This window comes from Eptatretus burgeri, chromosome 1 (assembly GCF_056783735.1).
Source record: "Eptatretus burgeri isolate ZD-2024b chromosome 1, Ebu_testis_v1, whole genome shotgun sequence".
NCBI classification, from domain to species: domain Eukaryota; kingdom Metazoa; phylum Chordata; class Myxini; order Myxiniformes; family Myxinidae; genus Eptatretus; species Eptatretus burgeri.
The window spans coordinates 158,675,353-158,692,985 of NC_140961.1; the positions used below are offsets into that span (position 1 = coordinate 158,675,353).

Genomic DNA, 17,633 nt, shown 5'->3' on the forward strand with positions numbered 1-17,633 from the left:
GATGCAGTCTTCTTTGCGGAGACTCTGGATATCCTTTTTGGGGCCCTCGTGGTGCTGAATGAGGAGTCAGTGCTCCTAGAATTACGGATTTCCTTGGTCAAAACTAAAATACAGGCTTTAAATGAAATCTTGGAGACTGCTTTCTTGTCTGTACTTGTTGGTGGTGAAGATGTTGAGGTCAGGGAGAGATTCCCACTCCTTGGCAGTCATATTCATGTATCTTCTTTTTGAGAGCCAGAAGTCAACAGTCATCTGGCTCTGGTAGTCAAGAGGCTTGGTGACATAATTGTTACAAACTGGATACACGTACCAAATTTTCTGTGCATACCCTGTGGGTAATGGCTATCGCATTTTGAGTAGGAGCCCATCCAAAATATTAACCCTTTCATTGCAAAGTACACATTCAATATTTTGATATTGGTAGTACTCATTATTTCCATCTCTGATGCTGCTTTTATTGTTAATTTGTATTTTGTTATGTTAATTTGTATTTTATTACAGCTAGGATGTTATTCATGTTGTATAGGTCTTAATGAGTAATAAGAAGTCAATATTTAGAATAACTATGAGAAGTAAATTATAGAACAGGGGTTCCACGTGGTTGTGAGAAATTGAAAGTGAAAGTGTTTTCTATTTTTTTTTTTTTTTGCAGGCTATCAGAAAATGGAAGTAGACTGGAACCGCTGCATTATTTGCCAGAAGATTACCGAATAACCTCTTAGGTGCCCATTACAAAGCCCCGGTGCAAGCAGTGACACAGCAGTGAGACCTTATCAGACATTTCTCGACAATGTCAAGCAGTTCAGAGAGATTGGCATACTACCAACATAACTTTTCTTTGGACAGGAATATACTGCTGATGGTTTCGCTACTCATTCTGCTTCTTGGCGCAAATCCTGAAACCTTAAATACAATAAAACAAAATTATCCAAAGCCAGAAAGAAAAGGGAGGCTAACCCAGAGCCTGATGAACAACGTCTGAGAAAGCGGCAAGCAGTTGATGTTCAATTAGGCTGTATCTTCTGTTACAAACGTTGTGAAGCTGGTGACTTACATCAGGTATTAACTTTTGAAGCAAACAACAATATCAAACGAATGGCGCCGGAAGTTAAATATAGTGTGCTTGTCTCAAGAATAATCGGTGGTGATCTCATAGCCATTGAAGCAAAATATCACCTCAACTGCCTCGTCAATTTCAGAAATAGATATCGGTCTCAACTGTGAAAACAGAATGGAGAGCCAGAGGATTTTGTGAGGGAAAAATTATATTAATGTATTCTAAATTGTAACAAATGGGGTTTCAGAAATTTAAATTTTATGCTATAAGTCGAATTGTCTGTCCCTTTGGCCAAGAGTCTTTTTCCCTAAATGTTGATAAAAATTGTCTAGTTCTGGAGCGGTGTGACCTGAGCTGATAACAGCAAAGCTTTGCCTTGAAATGTATGTCGTGTACTTCTCACCTAGAAAATACATATGCAGTCTGAATTGGCAGCCCCCACCACTCTCCCATGAAAGTATAAAATGCTTTGAAATGTAAAATTGTTTGAGTGCAAGCACGTGAGGATGTATGGCATCTCAGTGGCTTGTAATAGTACCAAGTACCAAGTACCAAGTAATAATAAAACTCTCTGATGTAATGTACTTAAGCTGCGGAAAGTGAAATAATCGGGTTGGTTTCATGGTTAACTAAAAAGTAAGATAAATAAAATAGAACCAAATAATATTGCAACAAATGGGCGTTCTGTTTGTTCATTGAATGAAGTGTACGAGGGATACATTTAAAACCGAATCGGCTTGACGTTAAGCCCTGAAGTCAAATAGGATTCCACAATCAACCAGGAAGAATCACAACAGGGTGAGTTAAAAATCCACAACAATTTGAATGAGAAGGTCAATGAGAGTCGTGTATTTGTGGAAGTGACTGGTAACATAGAAAAAGCAGTTAACCATGGAACCCTTCTCTTAAAGCTATCCGAACTTCATACTTTGCACGTAGAAAGATTGAAGGACTTCGGCTATGTTGAGATTGTGAATAAAACCAGACTAAATGATCAGCTGCTGAAACATTTCACTGAAGCTCAAGAGCAACAAGATGGAAGAAACACCATACTTATCTTCAAAAATGGAATAGCGAATATGCTACAAGAAGCCCTGAAGAAGAGAGATTTCTCAGATGATGCTTTTGTGCTGGCAAAGGCAGCAAAAATAATCTGAGATAACATTTTCAAACAACAGCCATTCCACTTTGAAGGAAGTTTCCATCCCAAGTGTCAAGAAGACTGAATACCTTCGAGCTTGAAATCATTCATTTCTCAAGTGTTCAATGGTACGAACCTGAAGAATCAAGATAAGCAAGACTCACAAGCCTGTCTCACCGTAGGACAAGTTATTGTGTACAATACAAAGAAAACGTCAACACAGTCAGATGTTATGACAAGACATAGCCTCAAACGAGAACCTCCACTTTCGATTTACATTGGTCTAAATATCCATACTCTTATAAGATGTAAGAAGCTTATACAGCAACTGTATCAGTTTGGTATCAGTATATCATATGATAGAGTTATAGAACTGGAAGACTGTATAGCTTCTTCAGTGAGCCAACAGTATAAAGTGGAAGGTGTAGTTGCTCCATGTTGTCTTCAGAAGGGATTGTTTACTGTTGGAGCTCTCTACAATGCAGATAGATTATAATCTCTCGTCCACTACAGCATCAAGTTCTTTTCACGGTACAGGAATCAGTCTGTTCCAGTTCTCTTCCAATGAGAACTTGGGTATTACAAGGTCATCCCCTGGCTTTGTTGATGTGTCAAAGAAGCGTTATCTTCCAGACGACTATGCTTTAGTACCAGCCATATCAATGTCGACATCCAATGTCCTGGTGCCCTCAAGTGATGTTACACCTTATCCAAGTCGTTTGAATGATGCATTGGTCCAGGAAGCTTACTGGAAGAACTATGTATTGAACGTTATCAAGGACAATTGTAATGAAAGAAGCGATGGTGTTGCATGGGCTGCCTACCATGCTTCCCAGAAGCAGAGTGATGATTGCTTACCTGCCTTATCCACCTCTCTTCTATGAAAAGTCATAAACTCCAGCAATGATAAAAATATGGTATGGATATACAGAGGAAGGCAATCGACTATTTTAATCTAGGATAAATACCAGTTACAACGTTAAATCAGCCGCTGGATGCTTTGGCAATGTATGCTCAGTGGAAATGGCCGATAACCCATGGAGAGAAGACATATGTTGTTATGCTTGGTGGATTACATACAGAGATGGTGTTGTGGAAAACGATGGGTGATCTATTAGAAGGCTCTGGATGGACATCATGCCTTGCTGAATCCCAAATAGCATCAGCTGGTACAGCAGACTCAATGCTGAAAGCTGCCCACCTTACTCGAACACGACATGCCCACGAAGTCGCGCTCGCTACTCTTCATATCCTACAGCAAGAGGCTTTCTCCCTATCCAGACAATCTCGTGACAATGACACTTACACTGCCTGGCGAAAACACATGGTTGAGAAGAGCCCAACTTTCATGTTTTGGGATCTTATAATTCTGTACGAAACCCTCATTCTCGTTTTTGTCCGTGCTTACAGAGAAAATAACTTTCCGTTATATGTTGAGTTCTTGGAACAGTTAGCACCATTGTTCTTTGCTCTAGATCACACCAATTATGCCAGATGGCTGCCGATACATATCAAAGACATGAAGTCACTGCCAACTACCATTCGAGACGAATTTGAAAAGGAAGGTAACTGGGTCATTTCCACGATATCCAACAAATTATCCTCAATACCCTTTGATCAGGCGCATGAGCAGGAAAATCGATATGTTAAGAGCTCAGGTGATTGCATAGGACTAACAGAAAATCCAAGTGGCTTCCGAAGATGAATGTTGTCAGGATCTGAATTGTCAAGGCTTCAGAGGCTATTTGAAGATGAATATCTGAGGGACGATGATGAGGAAGACTCCAATAATTTCCTTAATCACGAACAGGGACTTGCCACACAGAGAACGCTTAAGAAACAAGTTACAGCGATCACAGAAACAATACAGAAAATGGGGAATCCCTTCCTCGATGACTTTGAGGAGTTGGTGACACTTGACAGTAGAAACTGTGCAGAAAAATCAGTAGTCGATGGCCTGAAAAGACTAGAGGAAATAGGAAAGAGACAATATGAGCAGTATGTCCAGGACGTCATAGTACGCAGAAGTTCCAACGTCATGAACCTGATAAAGAAGAACAGCCTTCCTCTTTTCAAGAGACCACAACACAAGGTTACAACGACACAAGGAAAGAAGATTAAGGTTCTTCAAAACAATGTTGAGCTGTTTGGCCAAATATATATATATATATATATATATATATATATATATATATATATATATATATATATATATATATATATATATATATATATATATATATATATATATATCGATGCAAAGTCGCAGTAGTGATTTGATGAATTATTCTCCCATGAAGTACAATCATGCCTACCATCTTTGTCAGACTTTGGAAAGCTTCACTTACCTATTAACAAATCAGATCTATTAAAGAGTTTGGAGATTACAGACACAGCTGACAGGCCCCAGATCTATGACTCCAAGGTCTTGGACGGTGCTGCTATTGTCCACAGTCTGTCAACCAGCAGAATGGTAACATTCGATGAATTTGCAGACAAAGTCTTCATTGCACACATTGAAAGACATCTCCAAGCGTGTAGATGGCTTAACCTTGTTTGGGACAGCTACATTCCTGATAATCTAAAGAGTTCCACATGAGAGAAGCGGGGAAAGGGACTGCGTCGAAAGGTGTCTGGACATGTGAAGTTACCCGGGAACTGGAAAGATTTTCTGTGAGATGAGAACAACAAGGAGGAGCTCTTTCGGTTCTTGACTGGTAAAGTCTCTCAAGATGCTTGCCCTCTTGGTAAAGTCATGTACATCACCAGTGGATCCTCAGTTGTGTCTACCACAACAGAGGTTGTGATGGGATATTGTAATCAAGAAGAAGCCGATACCAGGATGATGGTTCATGTACTGCATGCACTGAATCATGGCTGTGTAAGAGTGGCGGTTCGTATGGTGGACACAGGTTGTAGTCATTCTTCTTGGCACACTGCACCATTTCCTAGCTGCTCAACCTTCAGCCAAAATATGGGTAGAGTTTGGAATGGGCAAGAACTACAGAGAGTTCGATATAAACAACCTATCTGACAACCTTGGTATGGATAAATCTCGTGCTTTGCCTGTTTTCCATACGTTAACAGGCTGTGATACTATGTCTGCCCTGAAAGGAAAAGGGAAGTTGTCTGCATGGCAAGCTTGGCAAGCCTACAGTGATGTCACTGATGTCCTTATCCAGTTAGCTGACAATCCCTTCCAGCTGATAGTTGAAGAATCTGATGACTTTCGTAGTTTCAAACAGATTGTTGTTATTCTCTATGATGGAACAAGTGTGTCCAGTAGTTTCAACGAAATAAGAAAAGACCATTTCTGTAAGAGAAAAATGTCAATGTAAAGGCTACGACCAACTCAGAATGCACTGCTACAACATGTAAAACGTGCCATTTACCAAACTGGCATCTGGACAACAAGCACCCTCACAAACCAACCACTACCTTCTCCAAGTGACTTTGGATGGATTAAAGAATCACAAGATTGGGCTCCTCGATGGCAAACAGTTCCTGAAGTGTCAGTTGCCTGTCGGGAATTAATTCGATGTTCTTGTAAAACAGACTGTACTCGCTGTAAATGTGGGCAGGCTAACCTTGACTGCTCTCCTTTGTGCAAATGCAATTGTCAGAAATCAACCAATTGATTTGCACATTTTTGGTATGTGAATTCTGTGACTATCTCACACTGATATTGTGTTAGTATATTTTGTGCCTAATCGCTTTTCTGCTCTTAGCTCTCAGGCTTATATATCTGGGGTTTGGTACAAGAAGGGCCTATGTGCATTTTTTCAATTTTGGGGTTTATTCCTTAAAACTACTTAGTTTGAGATATATATATATATATATATATATATATATATATATATATATATATATATATATATATATATATATATATATATATATATATATATATATATATATATATATATATATATATATATTGTTGTGGTTGACGAAATTCGCAAACCACCATTCAGGTCCCTTAGGTGAGATATCTCTGTAAGTATATGTGTAGTTAGGCCCAAACCCGTTGTTTAGAGGGAATAAATGTCATTCATGCGGGCTGCGACCCTTCTAGATAGCCGTTTTTCTTTTACTATCTTTATTTTGGACCAGCAGCCATTACTACCACCACCAACCACGTCTCAACAGCCATCACACAACAACCACCAACCGCAACGCCGCTTCACAACAACAGCCACGACCTTTACCGTCACAACTCGCCCTCGCAACCATCGCATCACCATCATTCCCACGCCGCTTGTGGGCACCGATACTGGACTCGTGCAGGGCGCGCACCGAGCAGGGGTGCAAAAGCGCCGGCCTTTCCGAAGAAAACGGATCAAAAACGACTCACGCCCACTTCTGTTCCATCCTATCGGCGAGCGTGGGGCGATTTGGCCCCGCCTCCAGGCGCGTTGGAGTAATATCGCTATATGCAAATTCATGGATCAAAAAGCATTCATGCCCACTTTTCCTCGGTCCAATGGGGAGCCAGTTAGAGGTGAAGGGTCGGAGGTAAAGGGTCGAAGGTGAAGGAGCGAGGCCACGGGGCATATAAGGGGCCGCGCTCGCCAAACAGTTAAGAGTTCGGAGGGGAGGCAGTTAAGAGTACGGAGGGGAGAGAGTTAAGAGTTCGGAGTCAGTGAAGAGTTGGGACGAGTCAAGAGAGGAGTCGGAGAAGGCGGTTGGACGGAGCTGTGGAGAGGTGGCGGCGGCGAAGGCGGTCGAGGGGATGCTCGTGTCGGAGTCGGGGAGCTGCGGAGGGAGAGGCCGGCGGCGCGACCGAGGTCGTGGTGGAGACGCTCGTCACGGGACCCGAGACAGGGAGATATCCTCCTTCCCCCGAGCATCAACAACCCCCTCCTGTTTCCCCCCGCGCTGAGATAGTGCGAGAAGGGGGCCCCGTTCCCACCCCCTACCAGACACTGTCCGCGAGGCCCGCGGAGTCGGGGCGCCAGCGCCATTTTGCGGCTCATCACCAGACGGGTAGGCCCGACGCGGTCTCGACCCCAGGCCCGCCAACCCCCCTCATCCTTGAGGGTGGTCCTTTTCTTTTGCTTTGGGTATATGTGTTGTCGGCGCCATCTGTGAAGTCAAACTGTATAAGTGTTGCCGTGTGCTCGGTAGTCGGTTAGATCTGCATTGTTGCATTTGCTTTTTGTGTAATATTGTGTTTCTTCTTCTTTTACATTTGCTTTTGGTGTAATTGTATATGTGTGCTTTCCGTTCATCGTGAAATAAATGTGCTTTACGTTGAACTGTTTTCCCGCTTCGCTTCGTCTTTTCCTCTATTGAATCTCCATCTTACTTCACGTAAAGGGTTGGTCGTGGGCTAAAACGCCCGATAATTAATCGAACCGTCGAGGCCGACGATAACACCGCTCGGTTATCCCGATAGTACGGAACGGGTCGCTTAAAGTGGCCCGTGTCCGAAGTCGACCTGCGGCGAGGTGCGATCGCCCGGTCTACCCTCCGTGTGGGTACTTAGGTAGGTCGAATTTGGCGAGCAACCCTATCCCACGCGGGGGGCCGATTGGCACGATCGTGGTGAGGCCGAAAGGTCCACCCGTGACTAGTTCCCGGCGTTAGTCCGAGAGGGTCACGACTGGATTGTCCGTCCAGTGGGCGACGTGCCGCGATTTGAGTTACGTGGCCGTTCGCACGCCGGCGGGCGCGAATCCGCAACAATATATGTATAAAATTTATGGCAGAATAAAACACACATTGGCCTCATGAATAGCTTACTGCTGCGCAATACACCTTCGTCATTCTAGCACCAGAAAATATAACTAAAACTAAGTACTTTTAGGGAATAAACCCCAAAATTGAAAAAATGCACATAGGCCCTTCTTGTACAAAGCCCCAGATATATATATATATATATATATATATATATATATATATATATATATATATATATATATATATATATATATATATATATATATGTAGATCAGGTACATATTCTGACATATTGAATGAAGAAAAACTTCGCAGCTTTTCACAAGAAATGGTTTGACTGTGAAACTTGGGGTAGATTTTGATAGACGGTAAATTGTGATGTATTACGCAATACCTGTGAATATTTCATCTGGGCTCCTTGCCTAATTTTGAATGGTTTGATATATCAAACATCCATACCAAGTTTGGTGCTTGTATCCACTTTGTAATCATTGACTCAAAATATGCCGATAACCCACCAGACTATATCCTGATCCATGATGTTTTTTACCACATTAACCCTCCCTAATCCAGCTTAATCCTCTTACATCAAATGTTTTCATTGATACATGAAAACTGATTGTGACTAGCTCTCTCTAGTAGAGCAGTATATTTTAAATGATGACAAATAAATACATTTTATTTGTTGTCTCTGACTAATTTTAAATTGGAACAACCAGTGCCATGGTGAAATCACACACTGTGGTATAATGATAGGAACATCCCTCCATATCTGGGAGTCCTACCAAAAACATTAAACATAGTATGTGCTGCATGTTTCTCTCACTCAGCATTTGATGGATAGAGCAAAGGCAAACCCCATTGGTTGGCCTTTATGGAGAGGCAGAAATCCCTCATTAATTGCCCCATGAAGTACAGGAAAAAGTGAAGCCAGAAGGATGGCGTCGCTGGAACCCAGACTGATCTGGGCAGTGATTTCATTTCCCTAAGCTCATTGGCCTTGTTTGTCTTTCATCACATGTGGATTATCTCATGTAAATTGTCTGTATGTATGCACATGCTTTGTGTCGTCACTTGACCAGGAGCCTTTGACCTTGTATTAAAGGTAATTTTTAATATTTTAAACTTTGCAAAACTATGAACAAATTTTACTTTGTTTTCACAACTAATTTTGAATCAGCGACACTTACTTGTAGTATTTTTTAATATTATGGTTCCATGAGTATACTCAGCAAATTAACAAATTTTAACCTACATAAACCCAGTGGTATTAAGAGTATACAATATATGTACTTTTAACATAACTACACTGGCCAAATAGCAATGTTTGTTATCATAGACTAAACAAGATGTACAAAATGTTGTTGCAGCACCATGAGGCAAGCTCACGCTGTATATTTTTGCATGCTGGCACTTGCTCTGCCCTGAGAAGTTTTTGCAATCACTCCTCCTTCACTACCCCTTGCACTTGCTCGGGCCTCAACACCGCCAACACCCACTCCACTCTCACCACCACCAGTACTCACTCAGAACTCACTCGGCCTTCACAAATGCCTGCTCGCATTCCACCCTCACCACGACTTGCACTCACTTTGTGCTCAACAACACCAGCGGTCATTCCTCCATCACCACATCCTTCACTCATTCCATCAACACCATGACCGACACTCATTCTACTGGCACAACCACTGGCACTTACTCGGTACTCACTCGGCCTTCACCAATTCCTGCACAAGTTTGACCTTCACCACCACCAACACTCACTCTGCCCTTACCATCGCAAACACTCACTCCACACTTAGAAATGCCTGCAATCTCTCTGCCTCTCCAACACCAACACATCATCCACCTTCATTACTGCCAGCACTACCGATCATTGAGAATGCATCAGAACTAAGAATGACTACCAATCAGAAGGAATTGCAATAAACTTCAGAACCAAACTTCATTTTTGGAACTCAATTAAAATTGAAAATTCCACCAAAAATCTCACATTTTTTTTCTTGTTTATCGTGGGCTGGTGAAGACGAATAAAAAGGATGATCATTTATAAAATGAGAGTGATAGACATGTAAGATCAAATTACCTCTTTTGTACCTCCATTCCAAACAAAGGTATTTTTATTGATCTGAAGCTGTTTTCCAGGTGGTGCTGATGAGTCATAAGAACCCACTAAACGGAACTGAAGTTTGTCATCACCAGCACGATTCCACTGCATGAGCTCATAAACAGCAGGTGGGTCTCCATTTTCATCAAAACTCATTATTTCACCCAGATTGTTCACAAAACGCACTCTTCGGACATAAAATAAGAGCTGAATAATTTAATAGATGTTATTTACTTAGAGAGAAGTCTTGCAATAACAATCTTAATATATTTTCATCAGTTCATATTGAAAACAAAAACATTGAGCATAATCAACACCAGAATCCAGGATTGATTTCCCATTAAAATGTTAACGTCAATGATTATTCAAACCATGAATACGAATAACGTCTTTTACATTCCAATAGCACTATGTCTGCTCCTTTCCCACCTGTTGGTCTGCTCTCCCAAAAACATACCACCTGCACTTTATGACCCCCTAAAATAGGTATTTGCTTTCCTGTCTGAAACTACTCACACAATTTCAATGAAACTTAACCGCAACCTTCATCACACATGTTGTACCAAAGTGTATCGACCACAACAAAGTATCTGCTCATTGAGGGGGTCTACGGGTAAAAGGGGGGATTTGACCCCCAAAAGAGGTATTTGTTATTTTCTCCAAAACGACAGAAACAATTTGAATGAAACTTGACCACAATCTTCATCACCCATGATGTACCAAAGTTTTTTTCACGTCATTAAAATATTCAGGGTCGAAGTGGGTCTTCAGGGGGTTTGAGTGACTGTTGCTCCTGATCCAGGTGGGCTTCAGGACAGGTGGTTCTCCTTTTACAAAATGATCTTTTGTCATCAAACCTTCAACAAACCTTTATTTTGAGAATATGGAGAACATAAATTAATAAAATGTACACATATAAATATGTTGTTTTTTTCCAGCTGTTGTTTTGGTTAAGTTTATTTTGAGTATTGTACAATGCAGATGTGGATAGACTTTTCATTTTGGGATGCTTTCTTCTATTTAGATATGTTTTCTCGGTCATAACTGGTCAGAGTTTTATATTTTCCACCTTTCTCAAATTGACTCGTACTTTTACCACGACGAGTTCATGATCTGGCAAAGTACTGTCATATTTCAAAACTACTTCTCAATCTACTGTCGATTATCATGTCGTCAATCTGATTTATATGTTGCCTATCAGGTAAAATCCATGTGTGCTCTCTTTGCTTGGGTTGTTTTACCCATATGTTCACAATTACGAGCTCATTCTCCTCACAGAACTCCAATATTCGATGTCCTGCTTCATTTCTGATACAAAGTCCCTGCTTTCCTGAAATCCCTGGTGCTCCTGCTTCTCCATGTTTTGCATTTCAGTCTCCAATAGCAATAAAAATTTTCCTTTAGGCACATGTTCTACCAATTCCTACATCTTTCCATAAAACTCCTCCACATTTTCTTCATCTGCTGTGAAGTTGGAACATATAACTGAATGAAGGTGCTGTTCACTGGATGTCCTTTCAACCTCACTGATATAAACCTAGCATCGACTGGGTTGAATCCCAGTACTGACTCTGCCATCTTCTTATTGCAAATCACTTCCATTCCATTTATTGTGCAGGCTTCGTGACCAGATAAGAAGACGATGTAATCATCAGATTGCAATTTCCCCAAACAAGTCCATCGAATTTCACTTGTGCCCAAAATTTCAGTTCATGTCCTCTCCATCTCTCACTTTATTCAATCCAACTTTACATGATTCATTGACGTTACATTCCATAATCTACTTTTTTGAGCATTTGAGAAGCTCAGAGGTTGACTTTCAGTTCCGGCATCCTCAACGACTGGATATCCTTGCAGTTTTGATTCAGTCCCATCATATGCCTGGTGTTGCCTTAATGGTTAGGGTGGTGGGCTTTGGATCCGAGTGTCCTGAGCTCAAAACCCACTCAGCTGTTGAATTAATACCAGGTGGGGTTAACTCGGCTTGTTATCCTTCTGAGGTTGGCAAAATGAGTGTCACTGTGTCGGAGTGGCGACCCGTCCAGAATTGTGCCCAATAGCCAAGGAGACTGCTTAAGCAGCACCAATGCTCTGCACTCAGTCTGGTCCCAATCTCCTCCTCTCCTCCCATCATAACGGCCAGTCATACGCATTAAAACATTTTGCTCTTCCGCCACAGCTATTTGGGTGCTTTCACTTGGGGGCTCATCATCCACAGCATAGCTTTATCTCCGAGATTTCTCATCATTATTGTTTTATTGGCATCTATAAAAGTGGTTTGCCATTGCCTTCTTCTTGGCAGTGTCTATGCCAGACAGGGGATCCTCAAAATTGTTCTCCATAAGAGAATACTCTGCCTAGCATCAAGACCATGTGGCTATGACTGGAAATATGTGCCAGCTACCTGCACGATCACCTACCAATTGTCTCCATGGCTTTAGATAATCCTAATCAGGATGCTAAAACGGGGTATCACACCTTGCCAAGGGGGGCTCACGGATTAATGAATGCAAAGGCCATCTGCTTTAAAAAGGATTGCTACCTTTACCCCGTTGTCGAAGAAAATTTCCTCTTTAAGCATTTGTAATGGCTGTTGCCAGCCCAAAGTGTGAATGAATGAATAAAGACATTGTTCCTCACTCATGAAATATTACTTGAACTTCGGTAAAATTCTACAGTTGAGAGGATGCCATAATAAACATAATTATCCATGAATTCTGCTGCATTTGCTTTCTGTAAAACATACATCTGCCTTCTGTTGATATTGATTTGTCATTGTGATTAAAACTATGTAACAGCCTGGAAATGTTGCATAAGTTCCACGAAGACGTAAGGATATCAATAAGTACACGATTAAATAATTTAAACTTTGGATAATTTATATTTAGTTCACAAATTATTGAATAGAATGTATGGCTTTTGTGTAGATGCATTGTAAAAGCTGACAAGTTCCTGTGAGCAGCAGCAGTGTTGTTCTTTATCAATGCTGAGAACGTGCCGAAGTAGTCTCTCTCTTTTGATATGTGCAACTGTCTGTACCTCCAAACCATGTGGGATCTTGAGGGGCTGTTGTGCTCTTTTTCTGGTTAGCTGTACTTTGGCCTTGCCTACTGGTTTAGACTGTTTTACCCCTTTCCCAGTAACAGAAAGCAGTTATTTTGATTTGGAATTGTGGGAAAAGTTACTCTTTCACCGATGAAAGATTATTTCTTTTTTATGCTGCTTGTTCAATCATTTCACCCACTCGTCCCTGCGTTAGTTTATAACACTTGGGTTAGGGTTTTTTTGCTTGAGAGTTCCATTGATGGAGATTTCTCCCATATGTGTGCACATTCGTATTGTTATTCAACATTCTCCTTTTGTATGCTGAACCTGAGTGGAAATTGAGGTAATTTCTTCCACACCATTAAACCCTTCTCCTTGGATTTCAAAAGCTGAAACGAAAAGCAGCAGCGGATTTGGATTCAAAGTTTCCTTCCCCTAGATGAGCTGCCTACGAAGGCTAATGAGCCCCATCTGCCAGAGGTAACTGGTTTTAACGCACGAGTGATTTATCTTTCATTGCTTCACCCATTGGTGAGATCAACCTCACCATGAAAAAGCCAGTGCGAGAATAGACTGTCAAAAGCTATTTGAGATGCTGAACCGTTGCAGTATTTTAAAGACATTGAGAGCTTATCCTTAATGTCACTCCATGGCATAACAATTCATGAATGTTGACGATCACCAATCACTGGTAATTGTGTCCATAATCATTCATGCATAAAAATTACTTATTTCTACACAATAATTCAAACGACATCTTTAAATTTGTAATAATACATTTTCATCATCTTGCATTTTCCTATTCATTTGAGTTCAACAATCAGGTTCATACATGATGATAATTAGTTATTTGTTACTTTAGGTTGCTCAAAAAAAAAGAGGTGTCATCATGGTGTCTACTGCTGTACTGTTATTTATTGGTGGAAACTGTCACAGTAATGCACAATCAATGGAGATTGCCCAGTTGATGGCTGGCTTTGAAGGCTAGCTTGGAAATGTGGCTTTCCCAGAAAATATCATGGCAGTTAGTGAGGTCCAAAAGCTTGAATGACAGAACTTCTTCAAGGAGTTGTTGAGAAAGTAGAGAGGTGTGTTTTCCAGACTGTCCTACTGGAGAGACATAGAGAGAGTGTGCTATTTGTCAGGATTGAAAAACATGTTCCATGTGTTGGATCAGCTTGTGATTTTATCCAGATCTGCACAGTGAAGAGGCTGCTGCTTGCCAATCGGAGGGATGACAGATGCTGTGGCAGAGTGGTGTCAACAGCAAAAATATAAAGAGGATTTTTCAGGGAGTCAGAGAGATCATTGATGAAAACCAGAAAGAGCACAGGGTCCAGAACACTACTTTGTGGAACTTCAGCCTGGACAGGAAGCGGGGAAGTGAGAGTTCCATTAAGAGCCACCCATTGACTGTGAGAGGAGAGGACGTCTGCGAGCCATAAGTGGAGATTACCTTGGATACCATAAGAAGAGAGTTTGTTGAGCAGTGTATGGTGCCAGACCATATAGAATGCACACAATATGTCCAGGTAAATGGCTATGATCTCATGTTTGGCATTGTAAACCTCCATTCTTTGTTGGAAAAGCAAAAGTAGCATGTCCAGGGTAGAGGTACCTGGTCTGAATCCAAATTGATGCTCAGAAATCAAGCCATTCGAGAAGTGGAAGGATTTTTTTGTAGGGGGAACATACACCAGAAACTGATTTGCTCGATGCCACCAGGATTTGGAGGAGGGAGAGTGGTTTAAGAGTTCAGACTTGAGATTAGAAGATGTTGTTTCCTGGCTCTCCTGAGGGTAGACACACTTTTTTTCCGAGCTTTGTGGAAGGAACTGAGATTGCTTTCAGTTGGATTTGCCTTCCATGAGGTGAAAGAAATTTGTTTCAGCCCAACTGCCCTGCCATACGCTTCAGTTTACCATGGGTTGGAGGAAGTGTATGACAACTGAAGGTAAGATGGGATAAATCTGTGCATGAGAGAGAGCAAATTTATTTGAAAGAATTCCCAGGATGAGTTGATGTCGGTGAAACTAGAAAAGGGAGACCAGTCTAGAAGTGTGATGGCTGCTTGATGTCCCTGCCAGTCGGCTTGAGGATATGCCAGACTCGTTGGCACTAAGCCGGCTCTCTGAGAAGGGCCAGGGAGATGTCTACTTTAACAAGCAAATGGTCAGATGATCCGACTGGAGCAAAAGAAGAACAGCAGACATTAGCAGGCAAATTTTTCACAACCAAATCCAGAAGAGATGGAGTGCCATTGACTGAGATCGGGGTGGGGAAGCTGACAGATTGTGTCTGTCCCACTGAGTCACAGAAGTACTTTGCTGAAGGGCCATGACAGGTGAGAGAGGGACCCACACCCAACCAACAGCTAAGATGACAATTTAAATCACCACATATGAGGAAGAGAGAGTTTGCATGAGTCGATAGAAGTTGATCCAACTTTTTGGTGAGCTGGACGTAAATGGAATCATCACTGTTTGTTGGACAGTAAAACTCACCTAAAACAAGAGGAGTGGGAATGGAGGGGAGCCATAGCGACAGTTACTCCTGGGGTGTGTTGGAGTGAGGGCAGTGCCTGGAGAGTGAGGAATTGAGTTTTTTATAAAGAGAGAAACTGCGACGCCAAGACGAGGCTCAGGTCTATCATACCGGAGGAGAGAGTAAACCAGTGTGGGACACTAAGGAATCAGAGACATCTTGAAGGATGAAAGTTTCTGTTAAGCAGTTTATGTCTGATTTGTCAGTGGCAACCAGTATCGAGATATCTGTCAGGTTAGAGTGAAGGTTCCAGATGTTTGAAGTCTACACCATTAAGGAAGAGGCAGGGGGGAGACTTTGGGTACAGGGAGGTAGAGTGGCAGGGGAGGGTAAGATGAGAGAGAAGATAGGGAGGTAGAAAGATCTGTTGGCAGTGTGAATGGGATTAGAGAAGAGCTATAACAGAGGACAGGATTAGGAGAAATAGGCAAAAATGCTAGGTGTTGATGGGGTGAGGCACATAAGAGAGGGTAGCAGAGGGAAGTAAAAGATTGGAGGAGGTGGTGGAATGAGTTGGAAGAGAGAATGTGGAGGAAGGAGGCAGCTTTTTATTTGAGAAGGTGGGGGGAAACTTTGAGAAGGTGGAGTGAAGGGGGGATTTGAATGGGAGGGGGTGAGTTAGGAGATTTGATGGGGAAGGGTGAGTCAGGATAATTGAGGGAGAAAGGTGTGTGGGGAGTTAAATCTCCTGAAATTGTCTGAAAATCCCCCTTTAATGGTTGTTTGAAATCCCACTATAATGTGCGAAAGCTTTGTCCTGAAACTTATTCAATAATGGGAAAGTATAAGTAGAGACCCAACATTTTCATAAAGTAATAAATACTTTTGGGTTAAGGAGTTATTTTTCAAAATATCAACTGTCCATACCATTGTTACCTGCCAAGGTTGAAAATCCGCATGACTTGCACAAGAGAAATTGCTAAAAGGACCGTAGCTGGAAATGCAGGTGTGAAGATTTTGTAGAGCATGTGCTATCACATACACAGCTTGATAAGTGTTATAAGAGTATCTCAGCTGTGATACATCTGTGAAAGGGGTATGCACTTTATCCAGTTGTTCAGATCCGGTGCATGGTGGACCATTTTTATGAGGTGCAGACAACGAGCATTTGAAAATACTTTCCCAAAACTCAACCATAAATGAATCATCAAAACCAAAGTTTTGTTTGTATGTCATCTGCTCGTAGCTTGGCTTGTGAAAGGTCAAAGACAAACGCTTTGTGGAATGAACCTTTGAATGGAAACTGCTGTTCTCATAACTTGTGTTTGTTTTGATGGTTGGAATAGCAATTATATTGCTTGGGATAATATGTTTCGGTCTCCTTGGTGAATGTTTTATCTTGGGGAATTTACCATGGAGAAAGGTAGTTCTTTTGATTTCTTCACCTGTGGAAATATACAGTGATACATTTTTATATCTGATTATATTTATATATTGTGACAGATTTCAAAGACCCCCACGGTAACACATACTACCGCACGTAAATAAACCATTGCATAGTTATTTTGTAGTATATTGTGTACCTAACTTGGGAATCCAGCGTTTAGTGTGGGAAGGGAAACATGCGTTGTGTTTATAATAGCATCAACTCATTGTGTTTCTTTTCCTCTCTATTTATCTCTGTCTCTGTCTCTATCGCTATCTCTATCTCTGACTCTCTTTCTCTCCATCTCTTTCCATCTCTACAGTGCATCCAAATGCACTTTACAACATGCTTTCCACAACACCGAACCACAAATCAAACCACTCCAGACGTGAAAGTATGTGTTTGCCATCAGAGCCTGAACAGATACGGTGGCCCAGACAGCATGACTGGGCCTGAACTGCAGCAAAGAAAAGCCGCTTGACAGCATGGAAAAGGACAAATTAGCAACAAAATGGCGTCGAAAGGAAAAGAGGCATCAGCACTGGACCGAGTGTTTGCCGCTGTGCCACAGGATCTTCACCCCCGTTGCACTGTCAAGATTTGAGGTGGCCAATGGACTTCGCTGGATTGCATGGCTGACCATTAGGAGAGCAATTGGATCAGAGAATGAGCGAGTGTGATGGGAAATGCA

General features: G+C 41.6%; 1 pseudogene; it reads left to right on the plus strand.

Moving 5' to 3' along the window:
- Positions 1-364: 364 nt before the first annotated feature.
- On the plus strand, positions 365-17,423 carry LOC147035857 (uncharacterized; annotated as a pseudogene).
- Positions 17,424-17,633: the final 210 nt, after the last annotated feature.